Genomic DNA, 14,466 nt, shown 5'->3' with positions numbered 1-14,466 from the left:
AGGGGCTTGGGAAAGGAGGAGAAGGAGAAGACTTCCAATGATTCTCCTAAGATGCGTTTCCTTCCATCTCAGTAGCTGCAGCTCCTTCCCAGAAACTTTTCCATGTCTGAATTCACCGCCTCTCCAGGTTAATTCCTCTTTAAACTTTGCCATAGCTGTTTCTTTTTGACTCGAAGAATGGAATCACAATGAGAAGTGATGAATAGAGACTGGCCTGGGCTGCTGGCTCTGAGAGGGTGTGGCCTCTGCAGCTAGAGTAAAAAAAGAGTTCCCTGTGAGCCAGAGACTTGGTTCAGCAGTTCAGAGTGATCCTGCTCTTCCTGAGGACTTGATGGTTCCTAGCACCTACATCAGGCGGCTCACAGGCAAAGCACAGGCAGGTAGGTCTGGTCTCTGCAAACTCACAGTTGTACATATTTAAAAAAAAAAAGAAAAGAAAAGAAAAGAAAAGAAAAGAAAAGAAAAGAAAAGAAAAGAAAAGAAAAGAAAAGAAAAGAAAAGAAAAGAAAAGAGTTGCACACAAGGCCGGGGAGCCAGAGCACAGCCCAGAGCATGTATACTGAGCCTGCATCCAAAGGCCAGGCAGGGCAGGGTATCCACAGCTGCTGGAAAGAGCAAAGTCTGTGGCCAACCACTGCTTAAAGTAGAATTCAGTACCTAAAGAGGGGCTCAACCATAAGCCTCCTCTTTCCCAGTTGTTACACACACACACACACACACACACACACACACAGACACACATACAGAGCAGGAATATACAAATACAACCCGCTGAGTTCATTTTTGCTGTTTATGTGTATACGGCTTCAGGACTGACGACTTTGCTTTGGATAACCAATAGGGGATTATCCCTGGGAGATTCTAATTCTCCTTCTCTCTGCAGTAATCAGTCCCCGTGCAGTTTTAAACAGCACATTCTAAGAGTTTTGATTTATAAATGTATATATAATATATATATAAAAATAAGACAGCTACTATATATATATATATACTATATATATATAGTAGCTGTCTTCAGACACACCAGAAGAGAGCATCAGATCTCATTACAGATGGTTGTGAGCCACCATGTGGTTGCTGGGATTTGAACTCAGGACCTCTGGAAGAGCAGTCGGTGCCACTAGCATCTCTCCAGCTCATAAATGTGTTTTTATGCCCAGTTAGAAAAATAAATGGAGGCAAGCCACCAACATATGATAGCACTTATGGTATAATGCAAGTGTAGGTGATAGAAAGATGGAGATGATGGAGAAGGAAATATGTCCTCTGGATTTGATAGATTCTAAACAAAACGCGGTTGAAGAGACTGTTACACTGGAGTAAGAAATCCATCTAGACTGTAACAATGGTAATGAGGTGATAAAAATTGAGAGTGCCTAGTGTTGGGCAATGGACACAGGCCCCTAGAAAGGCTGCTCAGAGGAGACCTGTGAGCAGTAACCTGACCGAGTCAGAACGGCAGAGCTGTGAATGTAAACAGAAAGAAATCCAACCGCAAATAGTGGTCAGAGCATTAAGCTTTCTAAATTGCTTTAAGAATTAAGGTAAATAACATAAGGCTAGTGCCTGATATTGATACATAGTAACAGTTTGAATCTCTTCTACTTGGACCTAGGGATCTAAGTAAACAGAATTCACACTACCTCTGTGTTAGGGGCTGTGTGTGTGTGTGTGTGTGTGTGTGTGTGTGTGTCTCCATCCTTGCTGGTTGCTGGCATCATACCGAGGGAATTTCAGTTGCCTGCTTATCTCTGGATCCAACAACAGTGGTCTTAGTTCTCTGTGACTAAGAGCCTGGCCTACCGTCAGCTGTCCCTTGCCTGCTTTTTCTTTCTTGAGAGCATACTCTGTTTACCCTGCTAGCATTAACTAAAGAAGCCAGTCTCGTCCAAATTTTCAAAAATGTAGAGGTGACATTTTGAATATCCAAGCAGCCTGGCTAGCAGATCCCCCCCCCCCAAGCTCAATACTCCATCATGGAACTTCTGGCAGACACTGGGAGAGGTGGGGGAGAAGCGCAGTCTTTCTGAGCACTAAGCCCTTTCCACTCCTAGGCTGCTGACAACACCTCTAAAGAAAAGAACAAACAAGCTGACTCCCTGTAAGCAGCAACAAAATGTTCCATCAGGCACTTGGGAAGAGCAGCTTTCCAGCATTTGGGAATGTGAGAGACTGGATGGCTTTCGAAGCTAATTCCCCCCAGAACAATCCCAGAGTAATCCCGGCGGGGGGGGGGGGGGGGCAGGGCTCAGCTGCATTTAAAATTCCATACTGTGAAAGAGAGTGGGCTCCATGCCAGGGCCAGGGGGTGGCAGCTGGGGATCCTGGAAACTGAGCCAGGAAGGGATGTGTGACAGACGGCCAAGGACGTGAGTGAGTTGGCAGTTTCTCTCTCCCTTGAGCTGAGCAGATAAAGGAGTCTGTGATGCACCCTGGAGGGGAACTTTGTGTTTGTTTTTCTAACCAAAGAGAAAACATGTTCCACCCTTGGAGTCCTTGGTCAGGAAACACTTGTTTGCAGAAGGAAGAAGAAATTCCCCTTTGCTGTCTGACGCTGGCTTCAGCGTTCGCCTCCAAGGGGCAATGCAAGCTGATGGACCATCTTGCCTCATGGGTATGCTGGGTATACCAGGCACTACCCCTCCCCCTTTGTCAGTCTTGCCCCGGCAGCTCCATCTTGTCCTCATCAGCACAATTGTCCCACACTGGGAAATCTATACAACACGTCACCCCTCGGTTGTTTGGAGTTCTTTCCTTTTCTTTCTTTCTTTCTTTCTTTCTTTTTTTTATTTTCCTCCCAGAACTGCACATCTCACCAAGTGTGGTTTATTTAAAAGAAAACCATCAGGAACTGAACTTCCAGACTTGGGCTCGGTGGGGGTGAATGCTCACGCTTTGAGTGAGAGAGAGGAATTGTGGGTAAACAGAATTTTCGACGTCATCTCACAGCCCATGATACATCTTTCTCCTAATATCTGAAGGAGGCTTCGGGACGGAGGTGGGGGACTTCAGGCCACATTACAAATAAGATTTAAAGAGCAGGTGTTTGAGGTGAGGGCAGAGAGGAAACTGTTGCCAAACACTACCAAAAATTCAAGAATGTGGCGGTGTCCGCAAGCAAGGGCCTGTGAGCTGGGATATTGCTCTAGGACCTTCACGTGTGTTTTACTTTCTCTCTGTTCATCCCATCCCCACTTGTGGTGTAGTAAGATTTCAATTCACATGTCAAGCAGGGGAGAAGGGGTCATCAGAGGCTTCACATTGGTGGGGGTGGGAGCAGCTGTGGGTTTTTTTTCCTCTAAGCTTAGCCCTTAGGAGGACTGAGACAGGAGGACTGTGAGTTTGAGGCAGCCTGGGTTACATAAGACATAAGCCTGTCTCCAAAAGAAACCAAACCAAAACAAACGAACATCAAAAACACAGTCGACAGTGGGACATTGCTTAGTAATGTGTGTTTAGCTGCTGAGGTCTCTAAGCAGTAGGCTTGTGTGTGTGTGTTGATTAAAACAGGGTACTAACCTAGCAGGTGAAGTGGTCCCTTTTCATAGGGACTGGCATTTTGCCTTAATTTACAGGTGCCAACCCGCAGAGACTGCCAGAATCCGTCTAAACAATAAGTTGGAGTCTCATAACTAACGCCTTCTGAAGCTGGTCCTGAGGTGCAATTAGAAGCACCATGTTGGCCTTTGTTCCCTCTTCTTGCCTCTGCTACTTTAGGACTTTTGAAATACCTGTGCTTTTTAGAGTCAACCCTTTCATAGGACTCTAACCCATGATCCTGTGGGGCAGTGGGCAATGCACAGACAGCCTGGTCTCCAGTCGAATATAGGTCTTGAACCCCGGGGAGACTCAGTGGGTGGTAATTTCCACCCATATGGGATGGAAGGTATTCGAATGATCATGTCTCCTGGACCCCTGGCTCCTGTCAAAGTTACCACCCCAACAACCCCTTCAGGAGAGGTGTGTGGCTATCAGTCACGTGGGAGCAGCACCAAGACTTCCCACGTGCAAATAAGGTTTCCCCCAAACTCTCAGTCCAAGCCAATGAGAGGTACCTGCTGTAGAACCCTGACTCACCCCCAGAACTGTATATAAACCCATCCAGGGAGTTAAAGGTGTGTGAGAACTACTCCTTCCTCTGAGTCTTTTGTTCCAAGAGCTGTAACACTTGGGAAGAGATCTGCTCTAATGAAGTGCCACCTGAGGTCCAGCCGCACTCCTCACTGGATAGTTGGCTTCTCCAGCCCGACCAGATTCAGTGCAGAGCAACTCAGAGTTACCGAGCGACCTGGAAGGCGCGACAGAGACTTTGTCTCCTTGCCTGCCCTCTCTTCCCTTCGCTGGAACCCTCGCACCAGGCTTGGCCAGAGATCTCCGTGGAAAACCTCTGGTACCCAGGCCCATATGATCCCTTGTGACATTCAGAAAAGTACCCTGAAGACAGTTGACTTCCAAGCCACTCTCCCTTCTGCCCTCCACTGGGAAGATGCAGAGCGGGGCAGCTGGAGAATACGGGTGGAAATCACCTGTTTACCTTGTACAGGAAAATAGCAATTAAGCCAAATGAGAAATTAGTATTTACTGGTTGCAAGTGATCTTTTGAAGGAGCACATTTTCAAGTTCAATTAGACTCTACAGAACAGCTGTACACAGGAAGGGATTGTGTCATGTGCTCATTTGTGTAGGGACACATTGAAAAGGATTGCAGAGGACAAGTGGAAACTCCAAGACATCTGCTGAGCTTAACTAGCAATATTCATTTGACTAGTGAATAGCTTGACTCGGGGCAAGAAGAGTACTCTACTGAACATCTTCTTGGATATGGCTCCCGGGACACCTTCACCAGCTGCTCCCCTCCCCCCATTTGTCTCCTAGCAGCAGCAGCTCAGCAGCTGTTACAATTCAGCTACTTCATTTCTATTTTAATCAGAGCAGATTACTTTTGACCAAACTAGCATCTCTGGATACAATCTACATCACCGCACCTCTTTCCATTAATGAGAAATGGTTCCTTCTGTTCTTTCTCTGTTTGTGGGAAGCTCATTTGTCCCGACCAATGTTATTATGCTAATTATGTAAGCGCCGTTGCTCTTTCAGGCGATTTTGATTGTAAGAACTCTTGAAACTGCAGTGAAAGAGAGCAAAATGGAACAGACAGGTAATGAGGGAGATTGCAAAAAAATCCATCCCCAGGTAGAAGAAAGACCATTCTAAGTGTGAGAATTTGGGCCTTTGGATTACAATGTGTTTTCATCATCTGGACCAGGGTGATTCTTCAGTTCCTTGGAGGAAAATCTCAGGTGACTACCATTGACAGGAAGATATGTGAATAAAAACACGGGTGTGGTTCCTGTACAGTTGTGGGAGTGAGGACTGGGAAAGCCTGGGTCAAACTGGAGTCTTGCTGCCTCTGGATCCCCCTTGAATGCCACCATAAAGTGATCTGCTGGGTTTGATGAACATAGGAGGCTCCCATGAACAAGTCAAACACTCAGGGGGGATTCAGGCCTGAGAAGCCCCCTGCTTCTGTGAGAGTAGACTCTAGGAAGGATCTCAGTGAGATTCCCACACTACACATGAGAGGGAGAAAGCCCTCAGGCTCCTAGGGGAGGAGGAAAAAGAGAAAGAAAACATCTTGAAATATGCCAGAGTATTCTGTTCTTAATGAGGCCTTCCCTCGGGAGAAACTCCAACGAAAGCCCAAACTGCTAGAGCTTTATCAGTGTTTAACTGATCTCACTGGAAATGCAGCAGCGACTCTGGGCATCCTGACACAGGTCAGAGAAACTGCTGTCCCCAAAACTGAAGAGATAGATAAGTAGATACGGAAAAATCACAGCATACCTACCAGGGGGACCAGTGGGGAGGGAGGCCCTGAGGGGTGAGTACAGTGCAGAGGCAACAGCACTGAAAAGACCCAACCCTGGAAGTGCAGACTGCCCCCTCCCCGCTGTGCCTACCTGCATGATATGAAAGGCCCAGCTCGAGGCCATTCATTCCCTTACCCAGTACATCATGTCCTACCAAGAAGGCAACAGTACAAGGCATGCTGAAAAGCTTTAAAAAAAAAATAGTTTGAAAAACAGAACAATCCCCACAACCAGATATGGGCAAATGCTGGAATGATCAGAATGGAAATTTTAAAATATTGACTATTTACCAAAGACTCTAATAGAGAGCACTCAAAAGTAGATGCTAACACATGGAGAAGCAGAAATCCTAGGTCGAGTTGAGAAGAAAACTGTGGCAGAGACATGGAGAGTCCTGTGATGGGCTCATTGGGAGCCTGGACACAGCTGAAGAGAGCATCTCTGATTGCTGGAATATCAACAGGAAGAGCACGTAGTGAAGAACAAAGGGAACTAAAAGGCAAAGCAAAGAATATCCGAGATGTATACACATTCACAACACATGTGTAATGGAGGGTCACATCACACCACAGACTCAAAGAGGTCAGGAAACACGGAGAAAGCCACTGGACCCATGAACGCCATATTCAAAACCCATCAGGAACAAGACAAACCGAGCAAGAGGGAGGCTGGAGTGTTCACTGGTCTCAAAGGTGACAACCCATTGCTTTAGCCATTTCTGCAGCCCACACCCCAGGGAGAGGAGTGCATTGGCAAGAGAATCAGGGGTGAGTTCTGGGGAGCTACTGCCAAGTGTAGAGTGCCTCCAGGTGCCCCCTGTTGCACAGACTCTACAAACACAAACGCTTCTCTGCTACAAGCGGCAACTCACATCAAAATGATCATCCATCACGATCAAGTACACTTCATCCCAGGGATGCAAGGATGGTTCACTATATGGAAATCTATCAACCTAATTCACTATATAAACAAACTCAAAGATCATGATCATCTCATTAGATGCTGAGAAAGCATTTGATAAAGTCCAACACCTCTTCATGATAAAAGTCTTGGAAAGATCAGGAATTCGAGGCCCATACCTAAACACAATAAAAGCAATATACAGCAAACCAGTAGCAAACATCAAACTAAATGGTGAGAAACTGGAAACAATCCCACTAAAATCAGGGACTAGACAAGGCTGCCCATCTCTCCCCACCTATTCAATATAGTACTTGAAGTCCTAGCCAGAACAATTAGACAACAAAAGGAGATGAAAGGGATACAAATTGGAAAGGAAGAAGTCAAAATATCACTATTTGCAGATGATATGATAGTATATATAAGTGACCCCAAAAATTCCACCAGAGAACGGCTAAATCTGATAAACAACTTCAGTGAAGTAACTGGATATAAAATTAACTCAAACAAATCAGTGGCCTTTCTCTACACAAAGGATAAACAGGCTGAGAAAGAAATACCCTTCAAAATAATCACAAATAATATGGTGTGATTCCAACTACAGAAGTGAAAGATCTGTATGATAAGAACTTCAAGCCGGGTGTGGAGGCACACACCTTTAGTCCCAGCACTCTGGAAGCAGAGGCAGGCAAATTTCTGAGTTTGAGGCCAGCTAGGGCTATACAGAGAAACCCTGTCTCGAAAAACAAAAACAAAAACAAAAACAAACAAACAACTTCAAGTCTTTGAAGAAACAAATGGAAGAAGATCTCAGAAGATGGAAAGATCTCCCATGCTCATGGATTGGCAGGATTAATATAGTAAAAATGGCTATCTTGCCAAAAGCAATCTACAAATACAACGCAATCCCCATCAAAATTCCAACTAAATTCTTTACAGATTTAGAAAGGGTAATTTGCAAATTCATCTGGAATAACAAAAAAAAAAACTAGGATAGCAAAACTATTCTCAACAATAAAAGAACTTCTTGTGGAATCACCATCCCCAACCTCAAGCTGTACTACAGAGCAATTGTGATAAAAACTACATGGCACTGGTACAGTGACAGACAGGTAGATCAACCAAACAGAATTGAAGACCCAGAAATGAACCCACACACCTATGGTCACTTGGTCTTTGACAAAAGAGCTAAAACCATCCAGTGGAAAAAAGACAGCATCTTCAACAAATGGTGCTGGCTCAACTGGCAGTTAGCATGTAGAAGAATGCAAATTGATCCATTCTTATCTCCTTGTATAAAGCTCAAGTCTAAGTGGATCAGGGAACTCCACATAAAACCAGAGACACTGAAACTTATAGAGGAGAAAGTGGGGAAAAGCCTTGAAGATATGGGCACAGGGGAGAAAATTCCTGAACAGAACAGCAATGGCTTATGATGTAAGAACCTCAAATGGGACCTCATAAAATTGCAAAGCAAGGCAAAAGACACTGTCATAAAACCAAAAGACCACCAACAGATTGGGAAAGGATCTTTACCTATCCTAAATCAGATAGGGGACTAATATCCAATATATATAAAGAACTCAAGAAGTTGGACTCCAGAAAACCAAATAACCCTATTTTGAAAAATGGGGTACAGAGCTAAACAAAGAATTCTCAACTGAGGAATACCGAATGGCTGAGAAGCACCTAAAAAATGTTCTACGTCCTTAATCATCAGGGAAATGCAAATGAAAACAACCCTGAGATTCCACCTCACACCAATAAGAATGGCCAAGATCAAAAATTCAGGTGACAGCAGATGCTGGCGAGGATGTGGAGAAAGAAGAACACTCCTCCATTGCTGGCGGGATTGCAAGCTTGTACAACCATCTGGAAATCAGTTTGGCGGTTCCTCAGAAAATTGGACATAGTTCTACCAGAAGATCAAGCAATACCTCTCCTGGGCATATACCCAGAAGATGCTCCAACATGTAATAAGGACACATGCTCCACTATGTTCATAGCAGCCTTATTTATAATAGCCAGAAGCTGGAAAGAACCCAGATGTCTCTCAACAGAGGAATGGATACAGAAAATGTGGTACATTTACACAATGGAGTACTACTCAGCTATTAAAAACAATGAGTTTATGGAATTCTTAGACAAATGGATGGATCTGGAGGATATCATCCTAAGTGAGGTAACCTAATCACAAAAGAACACACATGATATGCACTCACTGATATGTGGATATTAGCCCAGAAGCTCAGAATCCTTCTTAGAAGGGGGAATAAAATACCCATGGAAGGAGTTACAGAAACAAAGTTTGGAGCAGAGACTGAAAGAACAACCATCCAGAGACTGCCCCACTTGGGGATCCATCCCATAAACAACCACCAAACCCAGACACTATGGCAGATGCCAACAAAAGCCTACTGACAGGAGCCTGATATAACTGTCTCCTGAGGGCCTCTGCCAGTGCCTGACAAATACAGAAGTGGATGCTCACAATCATCCATTGGATAGAGCACAGGGTTTCCAATGAAGGAACTAGAGAAAGTGTCCAAGGAGCTAAAGGGGTTTGCAGCCCCATAGGAGGAGCATCAATATGAACTAACCAGTACCCCTAGAGCTCCTTGGAACTAAACCACCAATCAAAGAAAACACATGGTGGGACATGTGGCTCTAGCTGTATATGCAGCTGAGGATGGGCTAGTTGGTCATCAGTGGGAGGAGAGGCCCTAGGTCCTGTGAAGGTTCTATGCCCCAGTATAGGGGAATGCTAGGACTGGGCATGGGAGTGGGTGGGTTGGGGAGCAGGGGGATGGGATAAGGGATTTTCGGAGGGGAAACAAGGAAAGGAGATAACATTTGAAATGTAAATAAAGAAAATATCTAATAAAAAAAGAATTGAACATATATATATAATGTTAATGACCTTAATTTTTGAATTATATATATAGTTGTGTGTATATATATATATACTGTTAATGGCCTTAATTTTTGTGTCAATACACAGAGACCTAAACCAATGTAACAAAATATGACCTTAATTTCTATCAATTTACAAAGATCTCTACTAATATATTACTGCCTACTCAATATTCTTTGGTTTAAGAGTAGATTCAATAGCCTACTTCTTTTTCCAATTATTCCTATAATATTTCTATATCCCTCATTGTATGATAATGGCTAAAAGTATGGTTACTATCAATGATAATTCATATTTCAAGACATTACATGAAAATAAATTATATTTATCCCAGTAATAAAAATTTTGTATGTGTGTCCATATTGTTGAGTACTTGAATTTTTAGAAATAAAACTTAATATATGATAAAGCTAAGCTATATATTTTTAACCTAGAATTATACTCCATGAACTTTCTATATTATCATATATTTGAGAGGAAATTCAGTGCTATATATAGTTATTTCTGGATGCCATATCAATGTCATGGGCTTGTGTTGTTTATAAGATTGTATGGTTCAGTGCATAGCGTTATGCTTAATCCAATTTACAGAGGATTTTCTTACATGTATTTTCCCCAAATCAGCTTTTGGAATAAAAGGAATTAAAGAAAACTGTTACTGTTAGATAGAAAGAAAGAAAGAAAGAAAGAAAGAAAGAAAGAAAGAAAGGAAGGAAGGAAGGAAGGAAGGAAGGAAGGAAGGAAGGAAGGAAGGAAGGAAGGAAGAAAGAAAGAGCCGGGCGTGGTGGCTCACGGCTTTAATCCCAGCACTCGGGAGGCAGAGGCAGGTGGATTTCTGAGTTCGAGGCCAGTCTGGTCTACAAAGTGAGTTCCAGGACAGCCAGGGCTACACAGAGAAACCCTGTCTCGAAAAACCAAAAAAGAAAGAAAGAAAGAAAGAAAGAAAGAAAGAAAGAAAGAAAGAAAGAAAGAAAGAAAGAAAGAAAGAAAGAAAGAGAGGCAACATCTTCTCTTCTTCACTGCATCCCCAACATTCTCATCCAAACACATTCATGGCTCTGACTTGTTGAGCACCTGAACATGCCCTGATGAAAAGCAACTAGGAAAATCGTTGCACCCCAGAGTTAGCTGCTTCAAGGAAGATGATGCATCTTCTCTGTTCAAAGCACCTGTTCATCAGGTGACCTTGGGGGTGGACAAGCAACCTTCCAGAAGAGCCTTGGAAAACATGTCTTTGTCTAAATCAAAGAATTTGCTTCCAGCCGTGCCGAGAGAGATGTCTCGGTCCAAAGCCACCCCTGAGTTCTCACTCCCTGTAGAATAATTGAGGATGGTGGTTACAGTCTCTGAGGGAATCAGTTTCCCTGGGTTGGTGGAACTTTGAGACATCTAAAGTATACTCGTGGTGTGCCTTAACCCCTCTCAAATGTGAAGACTACTGCATTAATTGTAGTTATGTGAGACCCTTCCTCCTTCCTTCTTTCCTCCCTTCCCTTCCCTTCCCTTCCCTTCCCTTCCCTTCCCTTCCCTTCCCTTCCCTTCCCTTCCCTTCCCTTCCCTTCCCTTCCCTTCCCTTCCCTTCCCTTCCCTTCCCTTCCCTTCCCTTCCCTTCCCTTCCCTTCCCTTCCTTCCTTCCTTTCCTTCCAGGAAATGGGAAGTAAATTTGCTCTTTGTGCACCACCAAAGAATTTTGAAAGCACTCATGGGTGCTTTTTAAAAGTCTGTTTTAGTCCACTGGAAATCTGTATTTCCTTCATGAATGGCCCTCTTCAAAATTGTGGCCATAAGCCCACTACATCTTCATGCCCCTGAGAACTCGTCCATCTTGGAAAGTTAGCCTACTGCTGTGCGCACACACACTCTCCAGGGAATCTGGCCAAGTGAGATCCCCTGGCCTCCTACATAGAGATGACAGCTGGCACTATATCTCCACTTCTGCTCTCTCTCTCTCTCTCTCTCTCTCTCTCTCTCTCTCTCTCTCTCTCTCTCTCTCTCTCCTTTTTGTTTCTTTGTTTGTGTGTTTGAGACAAGTTTTCTCTGTATAGCCTTGGCTGTCCTGGAACTCACTCTGTAGACCAGGCTGGCCTCGAACTCAGAGATCCGCCTGCCTCTGCCTCCCAAGTGCTGGGATTAAAGGCATGTGCCACCACACCCAGCTTCTGCTTTCTTATTTTATGAGTCCCTGGGCAACACACTACACACTTGTAGGATATTTTCCCAACTGATGTCTTTGGATTTTACTTTTATCACACGTAGGAATCTAAGGCCTACGGCCTACAGATACTATGACTTAGAACAATCGAAGCTTTTTTTTTTTCTTTCATTATCTCAAACCTTATTCTTTAAAATGGCATTTGGTTCTTTCACAAGGTCAGGAGTTCCATCTGAATGGTAGAACCGCTGCTTTGCTTACATGAGGCCCAGGGGTAATCTTCAACAGCAGCAACACACACACACACACACACACACACACACACACACACACGTTCTTTTCCATAAAGAAATCCACTGGACTTTCTATCAGTGATCTGGGTTAAAGTCTTGGGCCCATAACCTTTACCACTTAATATTCAGACTTTGGGAAAGTTACTAGCCTTCCAGGGACCTTATTAACAAAATCCTCATCTTGAAACAAGGTCAAACAGTCCTAGTTTACAGAATGGCTTCCCGGGTTAGATTCTAAGCACACATCTCAACAATGTATTTATCGGGGTACAGGAGTTATTGAAAAATGTTAATTTTCTTAAATCTTATGGAGAAACAAAGAAAGGTCCCAAGCTCCGAATGTTCCGCTGAGTCTATCTAAACCATTGACCTTGCTGTATCCTCTTCATTCATCCCGTTAGCAATTTGTCATTGAAACATCTGGACTCATCCTTCAGGCAGCTTTGTGCACTGGGCTGTGAAGTGGCACAAAAGAGACTGTCAATCTGTGCCCTCAGAGGTGAGCAGATTTGCCCCTGGGAGTCACGAGGAACACTACAGGTGGTGCCCGTGGAAACACGGCTCGGCCCCTTCCTGAACTCACGTTATTTTTGCATTTTCTGTTGTAGCCTTTGGATCTGTTTGGATAAAGCACATAAAGACTCCTGACACATTTCCACCGTAGACAATTCTCAGGTGCAGGTACAGACAGAATGTCATCTCCTGTACCCGTGAGCTGCACACAGTAGGCTCAGACTGTCTGTGAGCAACCTGAAGCATACGCAACCATGTGGACACACACAGCACCCTGATGTCTGGCCAGGAGGACGTAAGAAAAGGGACAGACGTGGTCCGCCATCAGGTGGAGATGCTCATGCAGAGGAGGTCACTGGCTCTAGGGGCCTGGGTCTATGTCTAGAATACCATTAGCTATGAACAGATAACACAGGGAGAGGATGGGGCCAAGGTACCTCTTGGTCACTGGAGGAGTATGAGGTCTTTTGCAGCTAGAAGAATAAAGACAATGGGCACAACTGATGCTCTGTTTGGAAAGGCAGGGTTGGCTGGCCTCATCGGCCATCTTCCCTCAGCTTTCTCCTTCGCAAGATCTTACCGTGGGATCCAGCTCTGCCGTGGTTTTTCATCTCTAATCCAGAGACCTAGGAAGACGGTTTTAGTTCTTATGTGCCCTACCACATCTACTTTCTTCCTCTTCTCTGCCACTGTCGCTCCATGCAGCTTCATCTATGGCCAGTGGTGACACAGCTGGCTGCAGGTGCCTCTGCGGGGAGCATGGGGTTCCTTGTATGGAAGAAAGATACCTTCCAAAAGCCACATCAAAATTCAATTCTAATCTTGCCAGTGAGTTTCCTCTGGGATTATCCAGGGTGGTGGTGGTATTCTCCCTGCTCCTGTAAGTTCAGGAAATGGATTTATGGTCCCAGCTCACTAGGATCATCTTTTCACTTCTGTGGGGAGTATTCTACCTTGCCATTTAAACGTTTTCTATCTCTGTTCCTTTGCATATGTAACAACCTATGGATAAAAGCTCCAAGAGAAGAGACTCCAGTGTAAGAGAATCCTTGCAAAAATCTTGGGTTTTGTTCCCCTTACTCTCCCTCCACTTCATCTCTAGCCTCTTCTCTGTTTTAGTGGTATGTTTTAGGTAAAAAAAAAAAAAAATAAAAATTAAATATAGCTTTTATTTTGTTGCTTCATTTGCATGTGGGTTGGGAAGAGGGAAGGGTTGGCTGTGCAGGTGAAAGAAAGATGAAATTTCAAGACCTGTAAGTCATATAAAGTACTCAGAAATTGCTGGTTGTTTGTGAGCCTAGAGGCTGCCTGGGGCTGAGAAAAAAGAAAAACAAACCTGGGTATGCCCCATAGTTAAAACATTCCTGGGAACAGCTTGACCATTAGATAAAGAGGAATGTGAGGACATAACAGGGCTATCTGAACTGAGTCAACAACTCACAGAACTCTGACACCCTGCACGTACATGTAATTTTTCTGCTGATGTTTGAATAAGCCAATGTGTGTCGCTATGCTGAACTCCACACCCCTAAGCCCCTTACCCCATAAAAACCCCTAGCTTTCGAGCCTCGTGGCCGACATCCGTTATCTCCTGTGTGGGATGCATGTCGGTCCGGAGCTCCGTAATTAAACGACCTCATGTAATTACATCAAGATGGTCCTTCGTGATTTTTTGGGTGCACGCCGAATCAGGAATTGAGTGGGGGTTTCCCCACTAGGTTCTATCACAGGCAGGCATGCTCACTCGTGCATGTCCACATGGAGGCCAGAGGTCAATGTGGTGTGTATTCTTCTCATGCTTTCAGCCTTGGTTTTGAGACAGGT

General features: G+C 44.3%; 1 long non-coding RNA gene across 1 annotated transcript; it reads left to right on the top strand.

The window, feature by feature from the left end:
• Positions 1 to 279: 279 nt before the first annotated feature.
• On the top strand, positions 280 to 13,739 carry LOC147006176 (uncharacterized). The gene is made up of 3 exons (XR_015046522.1): positions 280 to 380; positions 12,531 to 12,628; positions 12,738 to 13,739. It is a non-coding gene; the product is annotated as an uncharacterized LOC147006176 (long non-coding RNA).
• Positions 13,740 to 14,466: the final 727 nt, after the last annotated feature.

Source organism: Mus caroli, unplaced genomic scaffold (genome assembly GCF_978045245.1).
Source record: "Mus caroli unplaced genomic scaffold, Mus_caroli_1 scaffold_1, whole genome shotgun sequence".
Classification (NCBI taxonomy): Eukaryota; Metazoa; Chordata; class Mammalia; order Rodentia; family Muridae; genus Mus; species Mus caroli.
Note: the sequence above shows the minus strand (reverse complement) of the source record. Positions and strands in the feature narration are given on the sequence as shown.